This window comes from Anticarsia gemmatalis, chromosome 23 (genome assembly GCF_050436995.1).
Source record: "Anticarsia gemmatalis isolate Benzon Research Colony breed Stoneville strain chromosome 23, ilAntGemm2 primary, whole genome shotgun sequence".
NCBI lineage: Eukaryota > Metazoa > Arthropoda > Insecta > Lepidoptera > Erebidae > Anticarsia > Anticarsia gemmatalis.
In genome coordinates, this window is record NC_134767.1 from 3,661,794 (window position 1) to 3,675,315 (window position 13,522).

Below are 13,522 nucleotides of genomic sequence, written 5' to 3' on the forward strand. Positions count from 1 at the left end.
TTTAGAAATGGATTTTAACTAATGCAAAATAATGAAAGAGGCTTAAAAGTAATATTGTGTGTTCCTTAGCCCTAACCACATCCGACCGTCAAGATAAAAACTGTCTACAACTCTGCAACGTATCTGTCTTTTGGCAGTTAGAAAACAAACAGAACCTTACTAATCTAAATTAAAACTAATTGCTATCGAAAACTAAACCATATTGTAGAGAATCGCTTGCAGTAAATAAAGCTAGCTATTAACTGAAGCTCGGTCCATCCATCGATCATACGTGATCAAACAAAGCTACGCACGATGCTTGCGAATGACCAATGATACCAGACCGGCTGGATTATATCGTGTGGATAGTACGTTGCGTTGGACTTACTGAATGGTAAAATGTTTGACTAGAAAATGTTTGATTTTGCTATTGTTGGTAGTAATCATGAAAATGTTAAAAGTTTTGAAAGAAATTTCTCAAATATAGTCATGGGTTCTGCTATAGACTTAAGTGTAGGATATTAAAGTAGGCATGCATACTGATAATTGTTTTTTTTTTTATTCGCTCTGCATGTAAATTCCATTGGTCTATCTATACTAATATTATAAAGCTGAAGCTGAAGAGTTTGTTTGTTTATTTGTTTGAACGCGCTAATCTTAGAATCTACTGGTCCGATTTAAAAAATTCTTTCAGTATTAGATAGCGTATCTACCGAGGAAGGCTATAGGCTACATAACATCACGCTAAGGCCATTAAGAGCAGAGTAGCAACGAAAAATGTTCTAAAAACGGGGAAAATTATGACCCATTCTCTCTTATGTGACGCAAGCGAAGTAGCGCGGGTCAGCTAGTCATAAATAAAATGAAGAGCAAACGGTCAAGCAAAAGCAAAAGGCATTCCATTCGTCCAAAAAAATGTTTAATTCTTAGCTTATCATTTATGATGCGTGATTGTTTTTATTTTTATTTCATTTTATTTAATTCCAGATTATTTGTTATTAGACTTACTGTCCAAATATTTACCACAGATATCAAACGCTTAAGTTAAAAGCAACACAGGTCAATGACCTGACTGCGAAGGATTTAAATCCTAACAAATAATTTACTAAGCCACGTTTCACTCGCTATGACTACCTCCAGCTTCAACTAAACCAGATGCCATCAAAAACATTCTATAAAAACCTCAAGTCTCGCCGTAAAAAGTGGTGAGATCTATATAATACCAAGTCGATTAATCTATTTAGTCTCTACTTAAAGGACCTTCTGTCTTAAGTTATTACGTATGTTATTATCATGCCAATTTAAAAAAAAATACCTTTAAAACAAATTTTTTTTTCAATTCACAACGAAATTATAGGGGTGTCAAAAATAGCCCGAATTGCTTCGAGAAAAGGATGTTACGGCCGTGCCGCTTTTTTTTGCTCGACTTGCGGGGGCACTTCCGTGCCCCCAGATTAAACTCCCTCAGAATCCAAGGAACGCTAAAAAGTTCCGCCTCTATCCCACCTCAGTTTATTTGCTTTTATACTTGAAGAACGCTTCAGTGCGGAAAATTGTGTCCTACGTTTGCTAAACGAACATATTAAAATATATCCTTTATTTTTCACTGAGATAAACTAGAATTGTCGTATGTTTTTGTTTGGTTTTCAAGATTTTCTTTGTGAACAAGTCTTGTCTATTTCTCTTAATAATAGATGCAACATGGATTATTATACTTCTGTGATCATAGGCAGAAATTAAGCGTTCAATAATATAATAAACGCGAAAGTTTGTAAGGATTGATGTTCGTTACTCTTTTACTAAACTGCACGTTTGGCGCAGTGGTTTAAGCGGTCACCTCGCCGCAATAACCGAAGCGCCGCGTGTGGCGGGTTCGAATCCCACCCAGGACAAATATTTGTGTGATGAGCACGAGTATTTGTTCTGAGCCTGGATGTTAATTTATCTATATAAGTATGTATTTAGAAGTATATAAGTATGTTTATCAGTTGTATGGTTACCATAGTACAAGCTCTGCTTAGTTTGGAATCAGATGACCGTGTGTGAGTTGTACAAAAATATAAAAAAAATAATAATAATAATTTAATAAAATTTGATACACAGATAGTTTATCACCTACATTAATACATAGAATACTCTTTACCACAATTTTTTTCACAGAAGTCCATAAACACACAAAATCACGCCTTTCCCCCGAGGAGTAGGCTGAGACCAAAGAATGCTTGCTACGATTCCTACAAACTTCGCTTGCTTCATTCACATCCATACATCTTGTCTTAAACTGCGAATAAATGATACTTTGGGGCATTCGACAGCCTGGGTGGACAATATTAGGAAGAACGAGTATCAGATTGGTAGAGAATCGGATAGCACAAATACATAGAGAGGCTTATGTAACAGTGGAATTGGACCGTGCGTGATAATGACATGAAAGTTAGTCTTTGATAAATCTATTTCAGAGTTTATCTTGAAGACTATCAAAGCAAAGTAAGCAAATTATTAATAGTAGCGTTTCTTATGTTATTATTGAATATGTCTATCAAAGAAGTGTTGAACCTCCAACTACGAGATTGATTGCAAATTATTATCGGGAGTTATTTTCTGCAAATCGTCGTTGCTACTTTTAGATCTCTTATGTGTATTTTGTCCAATTCGTTATTTTTACATAATTAAATTAGGTTATTTTTATGTCGTTTTAAACATCATTCAATTCAAAACTTGATCCTTTGTGATATGCAATAACTCTCATGTGCGTATAATGTGTTTTTCATAATTTATTCATATTTTTAATGTGAAACTGAAATGCTCATGAGAAACTGAGCATTCGAAAAACATTATGTTCTTATAAAAGTGATTGATACATGGATTTGGAGGCCTTGAAGAAGAAAGAAAACTTTACTTCTATAGTACAAATTCTGTATTGACAATCCAGAAATAGCAGTAAACAAATTCCCAACCTCAATATAATTTATTCGACTTTGTTTAATTAATTTACCAATCACTGATAGACAAAGAGCTTAAGTCCAGACGTGTCTCTGCATAACAGACCAAATAAAAAGCTTTCATATTCTGTTGCTATGACTGTCCTAAAGTAATATGAAATACCTATCATGGAAAGATTGCATGTGGAAAAAATATTTTGTTATTATTATATACTAGCCACGTCCATGTAAATTGATTCCCGGGAACCAAAAGTATATAATGTGGTAATTTAGGTTGTAAAGTATCTGTGGACCAAGTTTCATCAAAATCTGTTAGTTTTTAAGTAGTTTTAGCGTTAAAGAGGACAAACATATGTACATACAATCCTAACATACTTTCACATTTATAATAATAGTAGAAATACTTGTAGAAAAATCTACGAACATAACATATCTTTGTGTGTATAATGCGTTAGCTAAATAAAGATAAATGTAATTACCATAATAACTACGATTTAACATGAAAGAATACATCATATATATTTTTTTAAATGCAACAATACTGCAAATACTTTCTGTATAACTAACGTTCTATTCCCTAATTTATTCCTTTTTATCTAAACACTCAGTTGGGAAATCAGACTAACGTTTTAAGAAAAACAGGAGTACTTAAGAAAATTTGTAGTAGATAATAATATCACAATTTTATTTACCTAATCTCAACCCGTTAAAACATAGTCGTATATTAAAATAAGACTTTATATATAGTCATTAATTCACGCCTTAGAAACTGTTTGGAAGTTCCCCAGAGGGGCTTAATTAAATAAATGAATTTCCCCCGTTACTGGGTTTAAGTCGATTATTTTACTCAGTGAACTCTTGGCGAACTCGTTTTGTTCGAAACTTACTATTGGAACTCGATCGATAGGTTTAATGGAGAACTCGATCAGCCAGCTTCTGTTTTCTTTGTTGTATTACGTCACTATGTAGTTATCGTGTTAGTTAGATTGCTAGGATTTTAAAGTACTGCTTCGTTAGAATCCTATAAAAAGAGTTTGAAAGTAAAATTGTCGAGTATGATAGCTGATATTTTGCAAATTAATTGATACTATAAATTTCTTACTTAAAAGATCAAATATCTATTGATAATGGCACGTATTAAATATCTTAATCAGTAGTAAATTTATAAAATAAAGTACTTACTCGTGAGTCAAATTAGAGGAAGGGTTAGTTATGTAATTCATTAAGATTTTATGTAAATTGATTGAAGAGTCGTAAAAATTGGAAAGACATCTTTGTTTAATTCTGTTCCAGGCTTAGACTAAATAATATCTATCGAGTTTGCTAGTAATCAACAAAACAACAATCTAAAACCCTTAGTAGTGGTATCAACCAATTTCATCATTGACAAGCAATGGTTTTCCGAAACGAAGGGGATTGGTATCGCGTGGAAATTTACATAGAATTATAATTCAATAGAATGTAGCATACCGTTGTACAATGACTATTGCTTGTTTGAGCTGGCTAGTTTAATTATGAAGGTAAATCCGGACAGCGATAGGGCTTTCATTGTTTTGCGGTATTCAAAGTTTACGGTTATATAATTATATGACCTTGCAACTGCCTTTACCCGCGTCTCAGGCCGTGGATTTTTGTTTTAATAAATATTTATCCCAGAATATTTTTACCGAAATCATTTTAACTCCAGCTGCGTGACGGATAGTCCTAGATAATCTTATCCTATTTACTAAAGTTGAATAACCTTAAGGTTTAGTTAATATCTGACTGCAAATGCGTCTCATATTTCGGTCGCGTACATTAGTATGAAAATAGACAATAGAAAGTTAAGCCTTACACATTTAACCGACGATACGTTGATACAAAGATCCCCTATCTGGCCTAAAAATAACAATGATTAAAAAACTATCCCATAGGATACTTACATTCCTAAGACCCTTACCTAATTTTATAAATGGCCCAGAAAAGGCGAAATTTTGTTCATTAAAAGCAGACTTACCTTATACTAGTTACTAAACAACTTCACGCTACACATAAAGTTGGTACACAGCAGTGTATAGTGTATAATCCACCGGCAGTGAAGCGATGGACAGCTCATTTGTCAAACTCAGCGCTGCACATGTTGGAAAACGTCCATGCAAGCCTTTGTGTTACATAATGCGATGTTCAAGCGATTTCGAAGCCTGTTTTGACAGTACCAACTTATGTACCAATACATTTTGTAGGATTCTTTATTCGTGTTAGGATTATTATGTAGGTAAATTCTATGTTTCGTGACCAGTGTGGTATCTATCTTACTAATAATAAAATAAATAAATAATAATAGGAATGCGAAAGTTTGTGAGTATGTGTGTACGTATGTTTGTTATTCTTGTCTAAAAAAACTGAATATTTTTGATATTTGCTAAACTGATATTTTTTAATCTGAATCAGCACAAAAGATAGACTTTTACTGGGAAATCTTTTCTCGTAGATGACGTCGACTAACTGGTAATATAAATAATTACGAGAGATGCGAGAGAAAGCCGTTTCAGGTGAATAATTTTTATAACGTTTAAATTATCACCTTTTAGCCTTAGTACGCGATACTAAAGGTTTACTGATAAATTACCCCTCAAGTTAATATATTTTAACTAAAGAAAGGATTTATTAATATATTTATTCCGTCATCCAATTATATTTGAACACACCAAAATTATAACATGACCTATAACTTAACTATAAAATAAACAAAACACTCACGAAACATAAAGTGTAGAATACACCATGGAAAAGGTACGAACACACCATACTATCGTCATTCAAGCCTTGGTCATCTTTCCATCATTAATTCAGGAGCCCCCAAACATTTTATGTGAGAAGGAAACAGAGAGATATCAAAAGGCAACCTTTTTGCAGTGCGCGATGAACAGTGCTTCTATAAAGCTATTGCTGAAGGATGAGGATATTTCGGCAACTATTCTGATGGACTTTATACAGGGTGGGGTGATAAATGATTCGGTGTGCTGGCTTTTGTAAGCTTCCATGATGGCTGTGATTTCGAAAACATGTTTCATCAACAGTCCTCATTATGAGAAGAAACCCTTGCTCAGCAGTGGGACACTAATGGGTATAATTTATTTATTTATTAATTGTCAATATTAACAAATTTGTTAGAAATGTTAAAAATTGTGAAAATATTGTCATATTTTCTGTCTTGGTGGGTTTTACTTAAACTTTATAAGTGGTTTTAGATCTCGAGTAAAAAGTCGTCGTAGGTAAAGGTTATTGCAATTTCACTATGATTTGTTTGCAGTTATGATAATTTGATTCTGTTTTTTCATTTCTGCTTGTGCTTTGTACCGAAAATTTTAATTTGTATGTTTGCAAACTGCTAGTAACAAAGTTCGTAGGTAATGAAATACTAACGAGTATTTAACAAACCGAAAATAACATAAATTTAAAAACAGAATCGGACTTTCAACTGTAAACTTTTCATCACAAAAACCACAGACGTTTGATTTGACAGATAAATACAAAACTTTCGTTTCATTATTCCCAACAATCTGTTCCGGAATATTCCCAACGAACTGTTCCGGAATATTTGGATCAATTGTTTTGAAGCAAAATACCAAAATACTCATTGGTTTTGATTCAAATGTCAAGTGAGGGAACAGTTGACGGGTGGAAACAAAATGACGACCAACAGGAGTATTTTTCATTCTACGCGACACACCATTTCGACACTATTCTAGATGGATTTGAAAAAAAATGTCTATGTCAGTCACACCTATAAAGAAAACTGTAGCTACTTTCCATCACACTATGACCTAAAATGAGGCAAATTCCTATCACTATCGAGTATTAAACATTACAAATGTTGTAGAAAATCTAATCGGCACATATAGCGCATTTCTCAAGAGCTATTTATGTCTAGAATCTATTTATATGAAATGCCCGATAGTCAATAATAAAGACTTTAGAAAAATCGGACTAGGAAAGCAGAATTATCACCATAGGTCTGTATTATTAAATAGGTATCGAATAAACGGAAACTACGTTTGAAATGAAATATCTCGCATCAAAAGAGAATGACAAAACCACTCAGTCATTACAGCTCATTAAAATAAAACAGCAACTGAAACGAAACGACAATACAAAAAAGCATTTCCTCTTCAAAAGCATAATAAAAGTCAGAATAAAAACGTACTATTTTATTTAATGTTTCAACTAAAACAAACAGCTGTTTTAGAATTCTCTGCAGCGTAGTGTCCGTACATATATTTTTTCGTTTGTTTTTTTTCCTTCGCTGCCGACAGCACTCGGTCTGTTGCTTGCAAAAACTAAAAGATACTCACGATGTTTTTACGAGATAAAAGCCCATAATTAAAGAATGCGTTGGATATTATTTATTTATTGTGTGCTGGAATAAGGTCAGGTATTGCGAGTGTGTTAACTTTTGAGATTTATAATGCAGAAGAGTGCAATTTTTTTATGTAGTATTCAAAATTATAATTGAAACAAAGCGTGTACAGTATAATACAAAAATCAGTGGCAGATCTTTCTTGCTAAAAGTTACATGTTAAAAACCAATGCTTGGAAAATAATGCGATTCGAGATAGATTCTTTAGCTAACTAATAAATCTCAGTGTTACAAAAAAACTTTAGGGACACTGAGATCTTCAAAAATATATTTTTTAAATTTATTTTTATTCTGTAAGCGTCTGTCCAACCAAGTTTCACAAAAGCCTTTTATATTTGTTAATGTATCTAACGCACCCTGTATAACATTCTACGCGTTAAACGTACGTATGTGGTCTCATGAATATTCCGTATCCGCGATGAGATTTATTACAAGCCCGTTTCCCGTCTTGCCCAGATTTATACTAGGGACGGACGGACGGACGGACCCGCCAAATTAGAATCGTGACGTTTTCGTTGAACGGCACAACTTCATAATTTATAGACATAGTTTGTAAATGAAATGCTTAAGTTTTACCTAATTGCAGGCCAAAGTTACTGTTTATATTAAAAGTACAATAAAATTTTATGTTACACTTCGCTTTCTGCAAGTTTTTTATGCTAAAGCATTATCACACTAAGTATTAAAAGGTTTTAATAGCACAGTATATTATACACTTGCCTAATTTGATTTACAGATTAATAAAACAATCCGACCTATCTATAGAAAAACTTAAGCTAACTTAGTGCTAAAATCAAAATCATAAAACTTAAGAAATAACTTACCTACTTACAGACCTAGACATAAAGACTTGGCGACACACAATTACTGCACCACACATTACAAATCACATATCTAAACCCCAGTTTAACCACAAAAACCTCACAGACCATCAATCACCCAAACAATAACATTTACTTCGCAGAAAACCAATGAGTTAAATGAAATTTCTTCTAAAAAAATCCTTTAACGCATTTCACGGTAGATTGGACACAAACCCATACATTGGAAGGTCATCGGAGTGGAAGAACATGAATCGTGTTGATACACTCCGACTACGCATTTAGTTAGACGTGTTGAGACGTTTTATGGTGACGTTGAAGGGACAGGGTCTATGGGAGTTTGTTATTAAAAGTTTCCTTGAAAACTGTTGTATTTGAATGCTTAAAAAATGTTGACATTTTTCAGCTTGTTAAAATTTTAGTTGTTGTCATAACTGCTGCTAAGCGCTAAGTATGCGTGCCATTGTACAACATTGATTATTACATGAAAATTGATTTTCTTGGTGGATTTTATTACACATTAGTGGTAGATTCAGTTATTGTAACGCCTATCGTGTGTCAATATTTGACCTAAATGAATAAATGATTTGATTTTGATTCAGGGTAACTGGTCAGACCAACTTCAAATCCTCGATTCATGCACTAAACATTTCGTGACGTGTAGTTTTTCTTCCTGAATTCAATCTAAACCTAATTCATCCCATCTTGCATCAAGCAAAGTAGTCAAATAGCAGAAAATTGACATAATATTCAAAATGTAGATAGTTAAACGACTCAAAAATTATTTAGATTAAGTACATATAACCTGCATAAAGTGATTTAATTTCTACCCGGTGAGCGAAACTATAACTAACAACTTATTTCAAAATAAAAAACACATATTAGATCTATAAAGCATATTATAAATTGTTTAGAATATGTATCACAATTCCACAAAGTCCGAACTATTTTCTCTCTATATAAATGTCATCATCATTACCGATATACCTTTTCAGTATCGCGCTTCCTGCAAAGAGCCGATATGGACCGACATCCTGCGCCGTGACGTCACATGACGTAGGCTACGTCATCGTTATCATAACGATATACGGGCCTTTATTTATCTGTTATAAGGATACATAATGTTGTCGGGAGATGGTTATTTCAAATACATGAAAGAAGATATAAATTATTATAATGTTTTAGTTAGATTATTTGAAAAGAAAGTTACAACTTCGTAGCTTTGGGTGCTACGTCGTAGAAGTCTCGTAGTCAGTATGCTACGAGGCGTGACGTATGTATTTATAATTATAGTAAACAAAGGTAAACAAAAAAGAAAAGATTCTTTACACGTCTTAAATATATGCCGATGTAACTGAAAAAATGTACATTTGAATAATTGAACTTTTATCCACGGTTGACTTTACGATTATATTTTTTATTTTACTATTACTTAAATTATAGGAACTATAAACCCGAGGTTTAAAGGAACTATCAGCGGATGGACTAATATGTTTTCCATACATAAGGTTATTTACTATGGCCTTCTGAACTAAGCAGATGTCAAGTCATATGCATATTGAAGCAAAACACTTAGTGCAATTCTCGTAGCACGACGAGCGACGGCGCCATATTTTCCATTGCCATTATTCATTTTATTTTCCAACAAACTAGGTATGTAAAGCTAATCTCAGAAGATGTTCGTCAGTGATTGCGGCAAAAGAAATGAGCCGTGACTTCTTGCGCGATTGCGTTCGAAACACGGTAACATATTTACGTAGAAAATAAGAAAAATCACACCCGTTTCGGCGCAGAGATAAACGAAAGACAGAATTTTCGTTACATGTTTACATACATGTACATATAAAATTACGCCTGTTTCCTATGTAGGTAGGCAGAAACCAACAAAAATATCACTTGCTTCGATCCTTATAATCTTCCTTTGCTTATTTCAGCAATAATTATCCCGTAAAAAATTAAACAACTGATTTCCTAGTTTATTTTTTGCCTGATACACAATATACAATAATGATTTGGTTTGTTTATATTATAATGCGGCATTTATTTAAGCAACCTTGTGACCCAAAGGATTATTGAAATACATACGTATTACAATCTAATCGTATAATCAAATTACAAGTTTAAAAGTGGATAAACAGAAACGGTAAGAATCTTAATGCTTTTATTAATAATCGTATTTTTTTTGTGCTTTATTAAAAAAATTGACAGCATTTTGTAGAAAAACATTTTGTAACTGTCGTTTACCATTTTTTTAACGAGAGTACACGTTGCTAATATTTCGAAGTTTAAATTACTTCAAAGCTTTGCTTTTTATATAGACAGTTATCAATACCCAAAAACTCCCCTTTACAGTCTTAGAACACACTCATAGCCTGCACTAACAAACCTACACAGTCCACTCGTCTATTTACAGTATGTCATACATCATAGTTCATACAGCGCACTAATGGATAGCGTCAAAGCACTAGTCTCGCACTAAAAGCACGTATGCATCCTACTCCGTGACTGTGAATTTAGGATGCGAATGTTACTATGTGTGTTCATTTGGTTTTCAAGGTAATGTATGAGTTGTACAGATAGATGCAGAGATATTCAGTCTTCAATTTTGCATTTGAAAGTGAAAAGATACAGTCGATTTGCTCCAAAAAATATTGTGAAATCAATTTATGTGAAGCTTTTGATGTCTGTTGCCCATGCCGGTTTATAAAGTGGTTAAAGGTTGAGCCATCTTTTCGCAAGTTGCTAAATAGGAAGATAGTCGTCTAGAGGTATTTGTTAGACCTTTATGTACACTAGAGGGCGTGTTAAAAGTTGGATGAAGCGGTTTTTAATAAAGGTATCATTACCACAACATGCTAAAGACATCCAGCTTAAATAACTTTGATATAAGGTTGACTACTGAATTATAAGTGAGGGAATGACTATGTCATCGCAGCAATAGCACTATTCTCTACCGCTATTGACTACCCACAACCGGCTAGCTCTAGAGAAATTCTATAACAATCGGTTCAGCGCCTCTAGCGGGCGTCGTTGAAACCATTTTGCAATACATTTTAAATGTCAACTCTCGATACACGAAAGTATCAACTGTACAAAATCGCGAGTAAATAGAAATTAAGATATTTTCTTGCATTTATTATTAAAATCCATTTAGGAAACTACGTCACAGATTGTGTGTTACCATCAAAAATATTCAACACTCAACACTGGCTGTACACCAAAAAGCTACGTACAAAACATAACACATATCACTTAAACTAAGCCTCTCTCCAGCCAGACCCCAGTTTAAGTCCTGTAATGCAGATCCGAAGTTATTAACTTTCTTTACTACCGACCAATATAACAAGAGCTCCTTAAAACAATAAAATCTTAATGCTTCTTCGCTGTCTGCTAAAAGATTTTACGCTTGAAGTGATTTCAACGGATCTCGCTTCTGTAGTTTTCTTTTTAAATTAAGCTTTGAGTTCGTCAAGGCATTTCGTTTGTGTGATTCTCGTGTTGTTCGGTTTTAAGTTCGATTTCCAGTTTTGTTTATTGGGAAAGTTTAATGCTTTGAAAAAAATAACAGAGCTTTAACTTCACATTAATGTTAAGCTGGTACAGACAAAAAATAAAAGCATCAACTTTACTAACATTGGTAGCTCTGCGAGAAAACCCTATTCTTACTCAAAAATCGAATTGAGAAGAGAAAAACCGAAATTCAAGTTAGTCTATCATTCTTAATTCATTAGAAATATTTTCTTAAAAAAATCCAGCACTTGCTTATCCGATTATTTTAAAAAGCGGCTCAAATTATACTTATCACGTTCCGAGAAACCTTAAGCTTCACAACCAACAAAGGTTTAAATTCTGTATTTACCAATACCTAGAAGTCCACTTTATCCACCACGTTGGTCAAAGGCTTGTTGAGGACTCTGCATGCTTTCAAGAACTGTATAAAAGGCTTAGAGACGTATGCTACTAATCTACAGGCTTAAAAAACTACAAAATCAAAATCAAATCATTTATTAATTTAGGTCAAATATTGACACGTATTATAATCGTTACAATTACTGAATCTACCACTAGCGCAGAAAGGGCGTAAAGTCTTATGAAAAGAGCTAGTAAGAAACTGACGGCCACTCTTTTCAGTCGCTAAAAAATTAACAATGTACCTTGTACATTTAATTTACTCTCAAAAAAATAGTTACCAGTAAATAATTCAGTCTCACAATTAATTAAAACGATCAGTTCAAATTAACAGTTAGTAGTTGCAACAGTAATAGTAACGAACAAAAAATACCTTAACTGAACATTTCAGGAGCACCTGTTCTAGAGTTTTCCTTCATTAAGTTAAAAAACTTAGTCGCGCTATCCCTGAGTGTAGAAACACTGTGAATTTTGCAATATTGAGATAGTCTGGATTGTGCCTACTGCAGACTACTGCTTATATCTGGCTCTATAGTTTACGAAAACATTAGTACAATGCGCAATGGTTTATATGTCTGGATAATAGATTCGATAAATCCATATAAAAAGGACACTATCTTGATTTGTGCTTATGTAAGAACATTGTTACTTTTTGAGTGTAATATTATTGTTTAAGTTTTACTAAATGCAGGTTTGTTTAATATTATTATTTAATGTATAAATGTGACTAACGTGTCTAACGTGGCTTTCTATTGTCGCTGCTTACTGCGAAAAGAAATGTGTGATTCACTTTTTATTTCGCAGTTCTATAATCTAAATTTCGGCCAAAATTAATGTAAAAAATTCACCTGAAACGACGATTTTTAAAACGGCTGAGTCAACAGGTCAGTGTTTCATGAGTAAGTAAAGCTGTAATGAGGGGCTTGTACGCTACATGTAAATATACACGCTCTCAACCCGCTGTGAACTATGAATTATGTAACACTCTATTAACTAGTCGTTATGATAATTGTATGCTATTTTGTATGAAATTAAGTGTAATTTTTCTGATGTTTAGTAATTTTTACTCAACAGTAGCTCGATTCTCTACCATAATCGACTACCGACTAGCTATCGAGAATTTTTTCACTTACATTTTTTTAGCGCCTATACCGGGCGCCGTAAGCACTATTTTGGCAGTACATTTTAGCTCTCCTATTTTCGATACTCCGTGTTTTGGAAGGCACGTTAAATTGTGGATCCCGGCTGCAATTTCGAAGATCTTTGACAGTCGTTAACAGTAGTCAAAAGCTTGAAAGTCTGACAACCAGTCTTACCGAAGGGTATCGTGTTATAACCCAGGTAATTGGGTTGTGGAGGTCAGATAGGTAGTCGCTCCATGTAAAACACTGGTATTCAGCTGCATCCGGTGAGACTGGAAGCCGACTCCAACATAGTTTGGAAGAAAGGTTAAGCCATGATGATGATTTTCG